The sequence below is a fragment of the Ischnura elegans genome, chromosome 4 (assembly GCF_921293095.1).
Source record: "Ischnura elegans chromosome 4, ioIscEleg1.1, whole genome shotgun sequence".
In the NCBI taxonomy this organism is placed as follows: domain Eukaryota; kingdom Metazoa; phylum Arthropoda; class Insecta; order Odonata; family Coenagrionidae; genus Ischnura; species Ischnura elegans.
This window is the reverse complement of record NC_060249.1, coordinates 43219101-43229148: the sequence shown is the minus strand read 5'-3', so window position 1 is coordinate 43229148 and position 10048 is coordinate 43219101. Positions and strand designations below refer to the sequence as shown.

Below are 10048 nucleotides of genomic sequence, written 5' to 3'. Positions count from 1 at the left end.
GTTGAACAAACAATAAAAAGTCTACATTTCCATTTGATGCTTTATTGCACTAAATGCGTCAGATATGCCATTTTATTTATGGGCAATCACATACTATGAAGCCTTAGAAAATGTTAAACATAGAACAGGCCGATTGCGATCTTGAAAACATGACGAAAATTCATTTTGGAAAGAATAATTTTCAATTGGATTTCGATAAAAACTTTCACCAATATATTAAAATCAATGACAAATCCATGATTAATGGAGATCCCCCTACCCATTAGCCAAGTGAGGCAGTTTATTTTGCCGAGGAAAATAATATAAACATTTCTAATTTAGCATAATCTATAGAATATTCATTCCCGGGTAGAACTCTCATGTTAAAAAAACAAGAACATAAATTTTCACTCAGGAAACCTTTTCAAAACTTAGGTATGCATTCAATAGTTACGCTTCCTCTTAGTTCCTATGCTCAATTTATGTCCACATCCGCCTATGATAAATAAATAAATTACGGACAAAGCGCTATATTGAGGTTCAGTAGAAGAGATAAAACAGCAGGTAATTCCTTGCTAACGAGGAAAAAACTGCGTAGGTTTAGCGTCGCAAAACAATGGTTTGGTTCGAATAGAACGGAAGTTTTAAGTGACACCTCCGATGAATTAACGCGAAATCCGAGTATATGGGCCAGGAAGAGAGAATAGCGGGACCTTTTCAAGTCACCCGCTTTCCAAAGCCATTGTTACTTGCTTGAAATCATGCGGAATCACGGAGTAACACACGAGGAAACCCCTCTCTCCAATGATCGTACCGAGCTTTCCCATCGCGACGCTCTCTTCTCGTTTTTCGAATCTCATACAAGAGTCATCCCTTGCAGGTGAAAATGTCAATATTTATTCCTCGGGTAGCTGAGAGTAAGGATGACTCGAACACTGACGTCGAGCGCGCATCCGACGTGAGTGATATAGTAGCCGAATGCGAACCCTAATCCCAACCGCAGACACGAAGCCGGGGGGAAAAACCTTCGGGGGGCTCAGTTTCCCGCGAAAGTTTTTCCCTTGTGGCGCCTGCCCGCGATACATCCGCGCAGAGGAGACAACAAGCCCAGGGGAACCTATCCTCTGACAAAACGTTTTTCGATATACATTGCCACATTTCACAATGTATGCCACCAAATTGCGTTGAAATAACAACCCCATAGCACACTCATAGCTCAAATCCCTATGCAATAGGACAACTTTTAGTGATAAGTACATGGAAATATTTAGGGCATGAAACTGAAAAACGATAGTCACATAGAGTAAAATTATCACTATACATGATGATTTAGGAGGAATCTGCAATACTTCAGGAGGTGGTATGGGAGACGATTCTAAGCATTTTTTGTTCATAAACATGGGATCTCAACCCCTTAGTTACTGAGATAAGGCAACGGAAACATTTTTTGGATGCAGATGTATGATCTTAGATTTTCCCGGCGTATCAGGTGCAGGTAAAGTACCAGGTCATCTTCTGAAGATCCCCTGAGGATGAACAGTAAGTCACTGCTCGAAACGTCGGGAGACATGGAGAACATCAACCAGTGGAAGTCCCGAGAAGTTTTTCTGCATTTCTTGGATGCACTTTGCAGTTACAGTGAAAACCATTTTTCTTGGGTATCGAGCCTTTTTGACATTATATTTTATAATCTGAATAATAATCGGATTTTGAAGGACATAAAATAATTGAAGTTGGACGAAAATGTACGATTACTTCCGTCTGAAAAATGTTTACGAGAGCTTTCTGCCAGTATCAACGATAAGATTTCGCAATCTCACCCATTTTGAGATTGTGGTGAGTGATGGTGACCTTCACTTGTGATTTCTGATCGATTCTCTCTCTTTTAAAGACGGTAAAAGACTGAAAATACAAATTAATCCCCTGCAAAAAATACTTCAACCTCTATGAGCGGAGAAGATTTCAAAATTAAAAATTAGGAACTGGGAATCCAGGAGATGATAAACCAATGTAACTAGTTTCTTCGTCATCTACTTCTAACGTTTCCAGATGAGGTAGAATCGGTGTGAAACTACATGACTAGAAAGGATGACAGGGTACTACAGAAAAATTGAGACCAATTAGCTCACATCAAATTCAAAATCACAACAAATACGTAAGCTCACCAACGAATATGCAATTATTATCTACATTCCATAGATAATACTTCATCAAAAATATCAATAATAAATGTTGGGTTCCGCCAAATGAGTATATCAATGAATAAGAAATGGAAAATAATTCCTTCCTCCGGAGAAAAATTATCAGTAATTTCCGGACAGCTTTCATGATGATGGTGAGTGTATTCGTCATCATGAATTATACATAATATTTATCCGCTAATATAGCTTATCATTAGCTATAAATAAATAAATAATAATAATAATAGACTTGGGTTTCCTGGAAGTCTATCAAAATAAAACAAGAAAAAGCGCAGAAGTAGTAATGAAAACACAATAATTTGAGGAGATAGGTTAAATGAATAATTCAGTTATGTAAAAGGTGAAAGATTCCAAAGCAATGGTTGATCGACTTGGAAAAATTACTTTCGAAAAACTATGGTCAAATAAAAAAGGTACACAAAAAGTAACATATTGCTTAATGCCTTACGATTACAAATTTAAATATATTTCGCTTTGAACGCAACTTAAATGTACAACATTACCTGGCCAACTCATTTCTTACAATTAAAATACGGTAATTTAGTATCTGAATTGTTTCAAGCACTAAGTTTTGAAAATATCACAAAGTAAAATATAATTAATAAAGGGAGAATGCACGTGAAAGGGGTTATAGTCGAAAATATTTCCAAGCATACCATTTCCAAACACAATCTTTGGATTCAGTTTAATTTCAATTAGAGAGACGCATATTAACCGAAATGTTATTATGCTGCGCAAAAGCTAAATTTCATTGCTATACATACATGTGTAAAAACAGGACGGATAGCAAAATATGGTAACCATAGAATAGCATCAAATGCATTATTTATCTGCCTAACATTTCAAAAATTTCTCCCATGATATAGGAGTGGTGGAGGCCGGGGATCCGCGCTCCCCGAAATTAGGTACGTTTGAGCTCCTACCGCCCACCGCACGCTTTGAGCTGTCGCCATATAAGTATTTCCTTAACATTCACGCAATATCATACTTCCTTATTTTTTTGCCTTCCTTCCTTACCTTCCTTATTTTCCACATTTATTTCAAACATATAAAAATCTTTTTTAATTGCTCAATAAATTGCTCTTATCTAAAATACTTAATCTAACCTTACATTGATCTTTTCCCCTCCCCCACAAAAATATATAACTCTTATACGCTACAGATTTTTCCTTTCAAACATTCCATCCGTAAGTATATACCATGCAATTTCATCCTCCCTCAGCGATAAAATAGAGTACATGTAAAGAATTTTTAGCGAAATCAGGAGATACAATGCTTAAATTGCGCATATACTCATTAAAAACATATGACATTGTTCTCCCTTGAAAAGGAAATACCCTGAAGTGAACAGGGACAAGCACCGAGGAGACGGATAATTCAGAGAAAATTCTCCCACTGGGCAACGATCACTGGATGCCGGAGGCATCTCCGCCTTCAAACGGGTGCATTCACCTAGCCAACCCAGCGGAAAGAGATGACGAGACGACCGTGACAATGACCTTAATATGCACTACTATCCACTATCAACTCCCAAGGATGTGAGCTCCCGCCTTCCAGCGTGAGATGCGGGGAAAAACAAGAGAGACGAAAAAATGATTCTGCCTGCTGAGATTTCTACGTGTTTTCCACGTTGAGGCAGAGAGGAGAAAGTTCGCCAGCGAGGAGAAGCGGTGGAGGGAGAGGGAGATTCGAATGCGCGGAGGGCATCGCGGGTTTGGGGAAGGATGAACAAAGCCAACTCCAACACACAACCAAGGCTGCGGCTCAAAGCTTTCTCCTTGGGTGAGCTCAGTCCGACACGCGGCTCCAACACGGCAGCGTCTCCCGAGCATCCAAGGTAAGAATACATTTATCTCATAACATTCCGCATACTCCCCGCTGTGATGATGATCTTGGGGTCTTGCTGAAGTGGACTCAATACTCCCGCTCAACCGATCTTGTATCAATACGTATTCCACTATTAAAACTGATACTATCATGATAGATTCATAAACAAATTTTGTTATAATCCATACAGTAATGCAGAAATACTGTTTGGAATATGCCATTGTTTGATCATTAACAAATTTTATATTTGAATCTATAATGACACCACAGTATTTAATTCTACACAGTACTTAATAAATACTGTGTAGAATATAGTACAGTTTATTGTTAAACAAAGTTTATTTTTGAATCTATTATGACACTACAGTATTTTATTCCGACTAGTATTTCAAAAATAACGTACCGATGGAATACGTCACAGTTTATTTTTTAACGAAGTTTGTTTCTGAATCCATCATGGCACCATTCCACGAACTGAACTCGCAAAACATTGATTTGAATCTATCATTTTGAAAGTTTCAAGATAAATGATAATATAGAATGATATTTCTTATAGTTTGCAGAAGATAAATTTCGCAAATGATATTTCATTCTTCTTCGTGAAAAGCTCAAAAAAATCCGGATTACCGCCAAAAATGGGAGAGCTTGGGTTAAAAATTTACCTTCCATAACCCCAAAAAAATCTAATATTTTTGGGTCTATGCGGTGAAAAGGGTTTTCCGATGATGTGGACTTCTACTTTAAGTTGCCCCTAAAGCCACAAATTTTGACATTTTAGCTCTGTGGACTGGTATTCTGCTTAGGATTTTATACACGAAATTTCTGGTACGATTATAAGGCTCAAATTTTAAACATACGACTTTCTGGGCTAGAAATTCAATATACGCCCGAAGGGAATAATTTTTGAGGTACTGTTTTGTGAGAAGGAGGGGTCGATATGTCAACATTCGTATGTATTCCAAATTTTATAATTTTTTCCCAATAATTTCACAGATTTCAATATTTAATATTTTGCAAATATTTGTAGGGGTTAACTCTGTGTTCCCTATAAAATTTACAAGTGAAAGCATGGGTTTTAAACGTGTAATTTGTCACAAAATAAAACAAAATAGGTACGATCGGTCGAGAGGGCGTCAAGCGTCCTCTTAAAGTATGCGGTTTATCTAATAATTTAGTAGGGATGAATTCAGGTGAGCTGGTGATTGGATTCAGTGAATATTCTTGATGAAAGGGATTCACGAGGGAATCTGCGAGGTCGGTTGACTTGGGCAACCTTCGTCATGAAGCGGAGAATGGGTTTACCTGCGTCAAGGGAAGAGTAAAATCTTCGCTATTCTTTAGACCTAACTGCTTGCCTAGCCCTTGACAGGCTTAATACATCCTCTCCTACCCGAGGATAGTTGCCCAAGTAAACAAGAAAACCTATTTAAATTATTTTATTTCCTTCATGAATCGCCATGCATATATATTTCTTTCATCGAAAATATTCTCAGTATGGATTTGGTTTGAGAAAGCCTAGGACTATAAGTGGGCTTTACGTCTCGGCTAACTTATAAATTTTTGAGATAGGATTCATTGAAAATTTCCGAGGGACAATTATGTCGAATCCGCGGTCATATTGGATACGTCCCTTGTTCTCACGTTCAGGTATGTTTTGTTCAATGGAAAGGCGACCGATATTGTTTTTGCGTCATCGAAGATATAGGGGTGGGGAGGTAAAGAAAAGATTGAGGGGAAGAATTAAGGAGGTTGGAGACAAACGCAGCCTCTTCTCGACCTAATCAATACGACAGGATGTAACTGGTCTAGAGTTAAGCTTAACTTCCAACTGACGAATCGGTGCCTTTGAAACCCCCCTTATTCCCTCAAAGTACTCAAAGAGCGTTTTGAATACCCAGGAGAAAAAAATAACTCCAGATATAACATTAAACCCTTAGGTGTGATAGCGTAGTGGATATTTATAATATCATTGAGGGTGGGGGTGATCTATGTAAGGTAATAAATAGTAAGTAATTATAATGTAAGTAATAAGTAAGAACACATTATGATACTTTATATATGATACGTTTGTGGAAGAAATTATATTAATAGCAGATGGATAGGAAGTACAACTATTGCTCTAAGTGGAGGGCAGTTAAACTTCGGTTTGGGAGGGTGGGGGTGGCTCCATCCCCCTTGTTGACTTCCCTGCGGTGGGACATAAATTACGCTAGTAGTGCAGTGGAGGAAGTGGAATGAGAAGAAACTTCCCGCTGGCAATGAGGGCGAGGGGGATCCCTCAAAGTAGGTGGCTGTAACGCTGTGCATGTTTACATTTCTAATTCGTCAAAGCAAGGAACGAAAGACCAATCAAAACCTATCCCCGAAGGACTTTCAAGTGGATAAAATACACGGATAATTATAGAGAAAAACATGTTTTGCAGCCAAGTCACGCCTTTCTAAAATTGTCCGATTCTCTCAGACAGAGTTGGCCATCAGGATTTCCCCACTCCCTCCCTCATCCAGTCTCCCCCCCATCATTAGATCTTTTCCCCGTAATCCTAGAACTGCCTTCGCAAAAGCTAATGGGAGATGAGTTAGCAGAAGTCCCGTAGGGATTTGTCGGGTGGAAGCAGCGAAAGGAGGGGAGGGAGTAACGAATTAGGTGGAAAATTATAGATTTCACATCCTTGGAAGTACAGAACATGAAACATACGAGGCGAAGGCAAATTCCTCGTAGGCGTATTTCTCGCAACGTATTCACATATCTATAAAGGGACAGGAATTAAAATTAGACTTGGCAAGATTTCACTCCAAAACTAATTAATTAACTGACCTTGGTTTCTACATATTACAGTCTATTTCAGGAGACCTTACTTTAAGTTTAATTTAAATCAAATTTTTAACTTTCACTGCTGTTATGATGGATTTCGACTGAATGAAGTCAGAAGTTTTGTCTTTCAACTAAGGGACTCACGAATTGGATTACAAAAAGCTACCATTTCAGAACTGAAATCACAAATTGTTCAGCTGCATGAGCTATACAATTGGTGATTTCAGTTTTAATGAGTTTGTGTTCGGGAATCATTAGTATTCATGGTAGATGCTGGGAGAAAATATGGAAATTATACCGGAAAGCAAATAAGTTAAGCATAATTAAAAACACTCAGGGGCTAATTGACATAGTTCATATTCATAGTTCAAAGATTATCCCGCTAAGATAATAATCCACACCAACTCACTAATCTGACAAGAGTACACAGATATAATAGTGTATATTTAACAAATTTAACAAGATATAAGGAGTATATCACCATTATCCATAAAGTAACATAGTTTCTAGTTATAAAAACAATTCACGTGGCAGCTTATCCTTGCTGCCCGCTCGCATCGCAGTTTCTGGAGAACTGACTCACGTCAGAAGCCATGACAGCAGATATGGAACGATCTATTAAATCTGCAACATTAGTATTATCTATTGAAACCTATAATTTCGCGAGTGGTTAAAAGGTTATTCGATTAAAATGTTGCGGGTGGTCTTCAACCACCATTCTCATTTAAAATCTTTAGGAGAGTTTGTATTGTCAGTCAATTCAGTCATTAATTCCCCACATATACTGGTTCCTCTGCCTTCACGAGAATAACCCATCCTTTTCCAACTTCTTTCTTCGGCCATCATCACATTGATATTTATACTACAGCACTGTGTACTCATCGCTATTTCACTTACCATCGAAAAGATTCTAAGTATAATTTCATGCATGTACCAAACGAAAAAAAAATACTCCAAAAAAATGATATTTTAGTAAAGATGAAGTAATAATTACCGTAGGTCCTCCTATGCCTCTAACAACCTTTCATTCCAATAATGCACCATGGTGAAACGGAGAAAAAACGAGACTTTGACCAATAAGAGAAGATGACCAAGCGCATCCGACACCATAAATCTAAAAGCCACCACCCTCACGACAACATTACGTCACTGCGATTAATTCACCACGGAACACCACAATCACGAGCATCATCCGATGAGAAGAATATAGCCACCATAAATCGTCAGTCATGACTACGTTAAATCAAGGAGAGTCAACCTATTTGACAAAGCATTCGCTTAGTCCCCTTATTAAGGCAGACGCACACTGATTTCAACTGCACCTACGGGTTACGTATACAGATCCAATTTCGGGGGAAGGGGGAGGGTCCTCTTCGTCATATTCGCCCGTGAGGGGACCACCATTAGCAACCCTAAACATTGGTTTGGCCCCAATGCAGAGGGTGAAATCGGTGATGAGAGGCGATCGCGCCTGTCAGGACACTCGAGGGATATATATCGAATTCAGTAAATCGGTCTTTCCTGTCCGCCTCTCTCTACCGCTCGCGCATACTCTGCAAAGCAATAGATTATATGATTGATGGTTAATAGTAGGGGTGAGGGTACGATGTCAATGTACGGTAATGTTAACACATTTAAAACAAATAAGCCCCATAACATTTTAAATTTAAATCATCATCATAATAGGTCAATAATCCTAAGATTGGTTTGACGCAGCTGTACATCCCGCAATCCTATCCGCTTGCCTTTTCAAAGAGACGGATTTCTTCTCTTTTAAGGGTCATGTTAACACATTTTAAAGTAATACATTCCATGATATTTTAAATTTAAATCATCATCATCATCATCATTAGTCAACGATCCTAATAGTAGTTCCGTCTTCTCCTTGAGGGTTTTAGAAGACTTATTTTTTCTACCACTCTTCTTAGCACTTCCTAGTTACTTACACGGGCGATCGATTTTGTCTTCAACATTCTTCGGTAGCTCCACATTTCGAATGATTCCACTCTTGACTTCGCTGCTGTCGCCAACAAAACAATTTAAATTGCTCTGCTGCTGTTGACACATGAATAAAATGAATAATAATTTTATATAAGGCGTTGTACATACATGCCGCGGTCATATTGAATTATTCTCTATTTATTCGCGGCCAAATCATTTACAAAAATCCGACTACAGGACTCAATTTTTTCTTTATTTTCTTCGTTTCGTGAGAAGGCGGCCAATCACTGGTTTCCTAGTACTCCCCTGATATTTACGCTATTTTCTTATACGCCCTTTCGTTGATAAAAGCTTTGTGACCGTACCCTCAAAGTAAAACAAAATTGCTATTCTTTTCGTTTCCTGGGAATACAATTTCATAGCATAAATAAAATTAGATAACGAATTTGGGTACAGCAAAAAATCTTCTCATCTTTCGATTGCGTAAAGTCAGTATCAATGGACTGGTCTCCAATTTCGCTGGATAATTGAACTGTTTTAGACCATTAGGCACCTTTTCCCCTTAAAATCAATAATAAAATAACGCAATCCGAAATTGTGATATCAAATTTATTACCATGGTGCTTTCAGTCAGATGGGTACAACAATAATCACTGGACCTATGAAAATTGAGTTTTCGAAGTTTACCACAAATTATCAATACCGGACCATTTTATTTACATGAATTATAAATCCACTCATTCAAATAGACGATTTGGGTAAAAACCGTTAAATTTGGAACTGACTTATGTTCTACAAACGACTTGACCTCACAAGATAGCAAATGAAAAGAATTGATGAATTTCAATCCAATCTGTATATGCCGTCAAGTGTGCCGTAAGCGTCTGGCCAAGAAAATCGATCAAGGAGAATTGCATTTGAAATTAAACGATTTGGGGTAGTGGTAAAAGCTAATAAACTCAATGGCTATAGAACGGGATCCTTTTTAAGATATATTCTTTGGAACTCACACCGCCTCTGAATCTATTCCGTGCACAAAGTCGGAGATAAAGTTCTCAAAGAATTATCTGTCAGCTTAGTTGGCCATATGATACATTAGACTATGGATTGATTGACATCTAAGACGAGTCGATTAGTACTATATTTGATTTGCTCTCATTATCTCCACGACAATGAGCTATATATAATCATTCCTCATAAATATATTTTACTTTAAATAACACTCTTTACCGCGAAAGCTTCTGGGAAAGAATATTCTAGAATAAAGCGTATAACGATTACGGTTAAT

General features: G+C 37.9%; 1 protein-coding gene across 1 annotated transcript in view; it reads left to right on the top strand.

The window, feature by feature from the left end:
- The first annotated feature begins 3920 nt into the window (after positions 1-3920).
- Positions 3921-10048, top strand: part of LOC124157371 (retinol dehydrogenase 14-like) — a 32214-nt gene continuing 26086 nt past the window's right edge. The window contains exon 1 of the mRNA XM_046532040.1: positions 3921-4017. The gene's annotated coding sequence lies outside the window, so the exon portion shown is untranslated. The remainder of the gene's footprint in view (positions 4018-10048) is intronic.